We start from the raw sequence: 7,996 nt of genomic DNA on the forward strand, positions 1-7,996 counted from the left end.
CACAAGAAACTTCAGAGTATCTGAAACATTTTTGAAATTGTTACAAAATTTAAATGTTGCTTTGCCCACACAAATCAATGTTTTAATGAAGACAAATCGGAGGACATTTGTAAGGAAAACATCAAACGGCATTAAAGTTATTCAAATGTTAAAATGCGGTTTAGATAAAGTTTTCGAGGAAGAGATGCTGGAACAAATACACTTAAAACAATTTATGAAAGTTACTCAATATTGGGCCACAGTTACAATGGGCCACAGTTTTATATGTCCTCACATTAAGCTTTTTTAAATACAAAAGGCAAAGAAAAAAATATACACTTATTAGTCAATACAATGTACAGGATGCCACATTTTAAAGCGATTTACTTTTAAAGAAGATTCTTTGTTCCAAGAAACGAAAAAAATTGGATCCATTCACATAATTTGCGTAGAATCAGAGTGTCACAGAAACATCAGTCCAAAAAGCATTCAATCGATAATGTTATAAAGGGTTAAGAGTAAACTACAAAGATTCATTTATGTAACTTTAGGTCCACTTAAGTTAAGCGAAGTTAGAAACTGGAGTCGAAACAATTAAGTCGTCTTTTAATGGAAAAGCAATAAGTACTTGATTTTGCTATTAGTTTCCTTGACTTCTATCAAGTTGACAATATCAAAGTTCTTTCAACTTCGCATAAGAATAGAATCGATACTAGAGTTGATAATATTTTTGACTCCTTAGTAGAGTTCGATACGACTTCTAAATCTAATCGCAGGCTTTAAAGATAGGCAATTGGGTTGAAGTTACATTTTTTCCAAGTAACTGAAAATGTTACACTACTTTAAACGTCTTTCGCACGTTTTTTAAGCTAGATTTAAGGGAGATGATTAAACTAATATATTATAAATGGAAACTAAAAATTACTACAATTAAATATATATATACATAAATATATATATATATATAAATTTATAATAACTGTTTGCAAAATGTGTCTCAATTTCAACGATCAAATGTAAACACGACAAAAAAATATATATTTGATTATGCAAAGCAGATCTTTGATATCTCTTGCTTCAAATAAATTTACGATTTAGTGCTCTCTGGAATCAAAATATCTCATATTGTGATTAATATGGTGATTGTGACTAACAGTGGCGACGTTAAGTGTCAGCGGTGTCGGAGACCGCTGTCGGCCTCGCGCCCCCAGAAGCCTCACAAAAAGTTACCGACTATCGATTCAAAGCACTTAATGGATATTTTGAAAAATTTTTTTCATATATGACAATCATATGAAAAGTATACCAAACTCGGCTTATTAAACAATATGACGAACCACTGCTTTTAAAATCGAGCTCACTAGACTAAATCAACGATATAACACAACTCGTCTGGTATATTAAAGAAAATAATTTAGAGAAAGTACATCCGAATCTTTATATAGTAACCAGAGTCATGCTCACAGTTCCAGTTAAAATTGATTAAAATCTGATTACTTTTATAATTCGGTAATGAAAAGAGCCTCGCAATTGTGCTGTTGCCGACATCCAGAGTTGGTGTAGCTTCGCCACTGGTGACTGAATTTAAATGTTTAGAATATCTAAACGAACTATAAGCAACAAGTACTGTTTTCGCCAAAAATGGTCTATGACTTCATAATTTAATATTGGCCAGACTAATACTGGGTTATCATATGATTTTAATTAAACCTTTTTATTCTATGTCTTGTTTAAACCTTGTTATTAATTGTGAAATACAACATTAGTTAGATTATTTTAGGTCGTTTTCTATATTTATCGGCACATGGCTAACAACTGTTCGGTCATATCTTGACGGATGTTCGTTTTCAAAGGCCACCAACTTGAGGATTGTCCGCATAAATACGATCCATTGCACAACCCTACAAAAAAGTCCAATAATGATAACTGGTATGGTCTTTGTGATCAATTTACATCATGAAATCGTGAAATTGCAAAACAAAACAAAACATGTTTTTTTCAATCTCAAAAAGATTCTAAGTAAAGAAGAATGGGAAGATGTTGAGAAAAAATATGCAAATATGAATTATTTGATCTATTTTTATAAATAAGTATTTAAATTTAATGTTTTCTTATACAAAGCTTTTAAAGGTTTAATGTAAATGCAGTAACGCTAGTAACTTTTATGTAGAACTACTGCAACGATTTTAATTCAAAACGCTTAGATTTCTTGGATATATCTTTAAAGATTGTTAACAAAACTGAGCATATTCGAAGACTTCAACGACTACATATCTTCGATCTGCTATTCAGACAATGATAAATTAAATTATCATTAATTATAATATAGAATAGATATAAAACATAATTCTAGTAAAAGTGAATAATTATGTTATAGATATTAAGTATCTATTTTTTTAGATTGTGAAAAAATTGTTCAAAATTACAATACATTATTTAAAGAAAAATATACAAAAAAATCTGATATGCTAAAAACTCTGATATACATAGAGATCTTTCTATAGACACCCCTAATAAGTGTATCAATACTAGAGCGCCTAAGCTCTATTCGTATTTGAAATATAGGTGGTCACTTGGAAAAATTTGTCAGGGCAGTTTTACCAATATCCGCACAATAATAGTTTTAACAAAAATAGGGAACTTCATAATTAAAGTGATTTAAAGTGCTAGGTTATCACAGTGTCGCTCAAATAAGTATTAGGCAGAAATAGAAAAGATGCCAACTGATACCAACTTCACTAATTAATAATTTTAAATTCAAATATAAATACCGTAAATACATACATTAATTTTTATTTATTAAAAACAGATTTTCTTTAATCCTCGAAACTAAAGTTAACATACCACCCAAGTTTCTTTGCTTACATAAAATATATTATGTATATTATATATTATATTGCAAAACCTATATCCCAAAACGTTATTATAATGTAATGTAGTATTAATATTATATTGCATTATATATATTCTAATATATAATAAATATCAATTCAATTATTTGATCATTTTTAGAAGTTGTATTAAGAATATAAAATATTCTATAGAATACCTATATTATATTCTACAGGCAATGAATTGTAAATTTACGTGCTATAAAAAATTCCAATACACAAAGTTTTTAACAGTGTATAAATTATTCAAGACACCATTTATTACAATAAAATTTAATCTCATCCATATTGTTGCTTCATTAAGGGAACTTGGTATGGTTTAATTTATGAAGAAATGTGTCGCCATTAAGAAAATATTCTCACAAAAACATACTCTGTTTTATGATTTGTCTTTAAAAAACCACAAAGAAATCTTAATTATTAAATTAAAATGTTAAGTATCGAATGAAATAAGTGAAACAAATTAATTGTAAGTCTTATGAACAGAAAACAAGAGCAAATCGAAAAATTGAAAGAAATCAACAAAAATTCAGAATTTTAGAAGATTTTTACCTGATTTAGCATTCTCATAGTTTATTTAATTCTTTGACAGGTTCCACTAAAATTATTCGGTTTAAAATACATCAACCCATAAAATTTAATATCGTCTTGACGACTAGCAACTAAAAATATTTATATAATCCCCATCGTTAAATATTTAGGCCATTTTACATATGATTTAATCTTTTCTATTAAATAATTTTAAAAACGTTTCCTTCAATGAGTTTAGAGACTCATTTAATACGCTCCTAAAACACATCTGTCTATAAATTCGTAGAACTCTTAAATACAACATTTACTTTACACATCATAATCCTTTTCAAGGATGTTGCATTCATTCCAAGCCTTCTCAAACATTTCGATGCTCTTCTTGTAGAATAATTAACATGTGGCCTCAGAATAGGTCTCAGTTGCAAAAATCATTTCTTCATTGTAGCCAAAACGCTTTCTCTTGAGCATCATTTTTAAATCTACAAACAGGTAGTAATCGCTGGAAGCCAGATCCGAAACATATGATGATTATGATTATTTTGTCCGCTTTTGAACATATATCGTGGATTGTCAAGTTTACACAAATCTCACTTGTTACGAGAAAATGAACCTTGTTTTTTTCCACACCTTCGACTTTTAAACGTAAAATTAATATTATGGAATATTCGCTATTGTTTGTTCTTTTCTTCCCTTCTCAAGGTGGTAACTATTTGATGAATAAAAACCGTGCGCGTACCTGTCGATATTTGCTTATTTTTGGTCGCATAAATTGGTATTTTGGTCCGTCAGGTACAAATAAACTAAGAAAAATTACGATGCAGTGATTATTTCACATTCTATTTTTTAATTTAATTTTAATATAATTCAAATATTTCGTGTTTAAAAAGACTTTCTCTCTATACACATCTATGCGAAAAATATTATTTCGGGAGCAATTCCATTAAGAATGAATAATTGGTGTACTACATAAGCAATTTATACTATGTATAATTTAATGATATTACAAGTGAATTGTGCGTAACATTAGGTTCATAGATATTTGGTTAATTAATTATTTATTTATTTATTGTGACATTTACAAACCTATAAATTACAAGAAAATGTCGTCAATGAAGTCACTGAACCGGGTATTTTGTGAGGATTTCATGTTGTTATCGTCTGGGTTTTTAATAAATCAATTCAAAGTGGCGGGACTGTTTGACCACCAGGTTATTACAGAATTTGTGGAAGTAGATGTAATTTATATCATTTCAATAACTTTTTGTTTAAACGATGAAATAGAATTAATATCAGTTAAATGTTATTTTTTGAACAAATACTCATATGTATTGATGCTGAATTAGGGTTAAATATTTTTTTTATATTCCTTATAAGTCTATACACTTTGTTGGAATACGCTTATTGAACAGATAAATCTGATATTCCGAAAGCTGTACATTTTTATTAATATAAGTAGGTACTTCCCCAACTTCTGTCATATTTATAGTCATGAGCTTAATTTAAAATGACATGTGGTGTTCTCTCTTAGTGTTTCTAAAGTAATATTTCATAATAAAAAAAACGCCTATGGACAGCCCAACAAGTAATAAGTGGATGACAAAGGTATGTCAGTTGCACAATTCGATTAACTTTTCATGCTATTTTCTTTGAAAACAAATGAACGTTCAAAATTCAAACTTCAAAATTTTTGGATGTGTAAATTGTTAAATTTGTCTTTGACAAGATGGTATGCCTTGATTATTTGCTTTAAATAACTTTTTTCCTATAAAAACTGAAATAAAACAATATTTTCTGCTACATTTCAATCTAGATAAAATATTTTATCATATATACATATATAAATAATAAATTAATAAAAACAAATTGTTATACTCAAATGTAACGTACGTAGCATTCCAAATTCAACAACACCAAACATATGACTATAGCATAATACAACAATGGGTGTGTTCAGTGCAGTTATTATTGTATCAAATATTAGAAGCTTTCGGCAGCTTTTAAGTGTGGCAAATAACAAGTTGCTTACTATAGGCGCTATACAATCGGTCAAATGTTATATTTTCGCAAAAAGCAAATCTTGCATATGTGAATATAATGCAAGCAAACTATATTTTGTATAAAAATAAACAATAGAGATAAAATTAAAAATTAAAACGAATATTGAACTAAAAGCAATGTTCAAAATGCAGGAAATTTTGAAATTTCCTTTTACAACAAAATAAAAATAGTTATAATATTTGAATAAGTATAAACTTGTTGGCAACTAATAAGTTAAAAATTTTATATTTTCAATTATGCTTTCTTCACGTACTCCTAAATATTCTTCTATATATTTATATATATATATTTAAAATATTTATTTTCCACAATTTTGCATATTTTTAAAATATATATTTTCCACAATTTTCAAATTTGTGAAACTTTATAATTTTGTTTGCATTATTGTTTATAAACTTTTGACATATGACTGGAATATCCGCTGTAAAATCAAATGAAGGTTCACAGCAATTCGCTTATTGCGGTGAAAACATTTTTTTTTGTAGTTGCAACTTCACAACTAGGTGTTTGGACAGAGAAAGTAATGTTATTTCTTTTGTGTATAAATAAGCAACTTTAAGCGAACAACTTGTTTTTTTGCAATACTTAAAAGCTGCGGAAAGCACTTATTATAGAATAAATTCATTTTAAATTTTGCATTGTTTGCTAATAATAATGCAATTTAACTGTAATTTTGAATAATTTAATTTTCTATTTTCGCCGTGTGCGAGTTCGAGTAAATTGATGGTAAACTGAGGGAAATAGCAAATTATGTCGGTATAGCAGCGAATGTTGGTATATACCAGAATTTCGAGTAGGTAAATTAAATAAAAATTAGGTAAATTAGGTGTTACCATTGTAAAAATTTTATAAAATGTTTAATAAATAAATTTGAAAACTTTTAACCAAAAATAAAAAATAAGTGCAAATTTCCTTTTTTTCCTAATAATCATACAATTTTTTCGATGCATTTCACAGCTATTTCTATTGCACCTATTGGTTTTATAATGTGAACATATATTATAAATAAGACATATATAATATATAATAATATATATAAATATTATATATATTATAAATAAAATTGTTCGTTTTTTTCCAAAAAGTTTCCCTAAAACTTTTAAAGAACTTTCTAACATATAAAACCTCTTTTTTGCATACATATTAAATCAACTTATGCATCCAATGGGAACAACCAAATTTTAATTTAATTAATTTAAGTTAATTTAGATGCAGTCAGAACATGGTAAAGATAATAAATATAACAAATAAAAATAATGCAATAAATAAATGTGCAATTGTTTGTTTATTGAACAGTTTTCCGAATCCTATGTTCCCAAATATTTATAATATAAAAAAATGGAGATTTTTATACAATCATATAACAACATTTATTCTTAACGTCTTAAAATTAACGTTATTTTTTTTTTCAGAGTAGCAAAAAAATACACAAAAGAAATATTTACGAAAGAAAACATGTGAAGCAACAACAATGCTCTTAAAATTTTCAGAGTTAGGTTTTATTCGCAAAAAATTTTACGTACTAATTTTCAGTGCAGCCAAATTCCAAAATCAATCTATTGTGAATGCTCACTGGAAATATTTTGCAAAATTCAAGTCATCCGTTAAAATCATATCAGCATTTCATTTACTAATCAATTTAAATGCATAAAGAAAATATTTAATATAAATACATTAGATAAAAATGTTTATCATTGCCCTTCTAATATTCATTTTGCTCTCTTTTATTTAAATTAATTCATTTTTAGTGTACAATTTTCATATTTCATATAATATACAACACAACAAAAAACATATATATAAGAGCATTTAACATATTTTAAGAGTGATGCCAATTTGTTTCAACTACACTTGGTGCTATTTTTTTACAACTCTTTTACCATAACGGTAGTAATTCAAAACTTCAAACAATTTATCTAATAAATGTGTATAAATCACTGAATTTGATAAACAAAGACTACTAATAGGTTAATATTTCACAATCAATCAGCATTTGTTACTTTATTAAACTAAATGCTCATATTAAAATAATTAAATTGCTGAATATGATACCAAAACGAAAATTAAATATTAAAAAGAAATTACCTTTAAGAACTTAATTAAATAGTTAAATAAACAATTTTATTTTTAAACAGTTAAAGTTTTCTCTTTCTTGAATTTTGCTCTTGATATATTCTGTTTGGCCATGTTACGCAAGCTATAGTGAATCAACATATTCGTTGTTGACTTCAATATAAATTTAAAATTAAAAGCATTGAAGGCAACAACAAATGACGTGATCAACAATCATTTGAAGTCTGCATAACATGACTCTAATTTGTGCAAAATCATTTTAAAATTGAATTTGTAATTCACAATAGTACAATTGTGTAGCTATTTTGTGAATAATTTTTTTTTTAATTTATTGGCGAAACTATAAAATAAATAAGTGGAACAAAATTAATATTCGCTGTGTGAACAGTCCTTAACAAAGAGAAGAGAACAAGTAAAATTGCAATGAAAATACAATTTATTGTGCTCTGTGAATTGACTTGTAT

The sequence above is a fragment of the Teleopsis dalmanni genome, chromosome 2 (genome assembly GCF_002237135.1).
Source record: "Teleopsis dalmanni isolate 2A chromosome 2, ASM223713v2, whole genome shotgun sequence".
Lineage (NCBI taxonomy): Eukaryota > Metazoa > Arthropoda > Insecta > Diptera > Diopsidae > Teleopsis > Teleopsis dalmanni.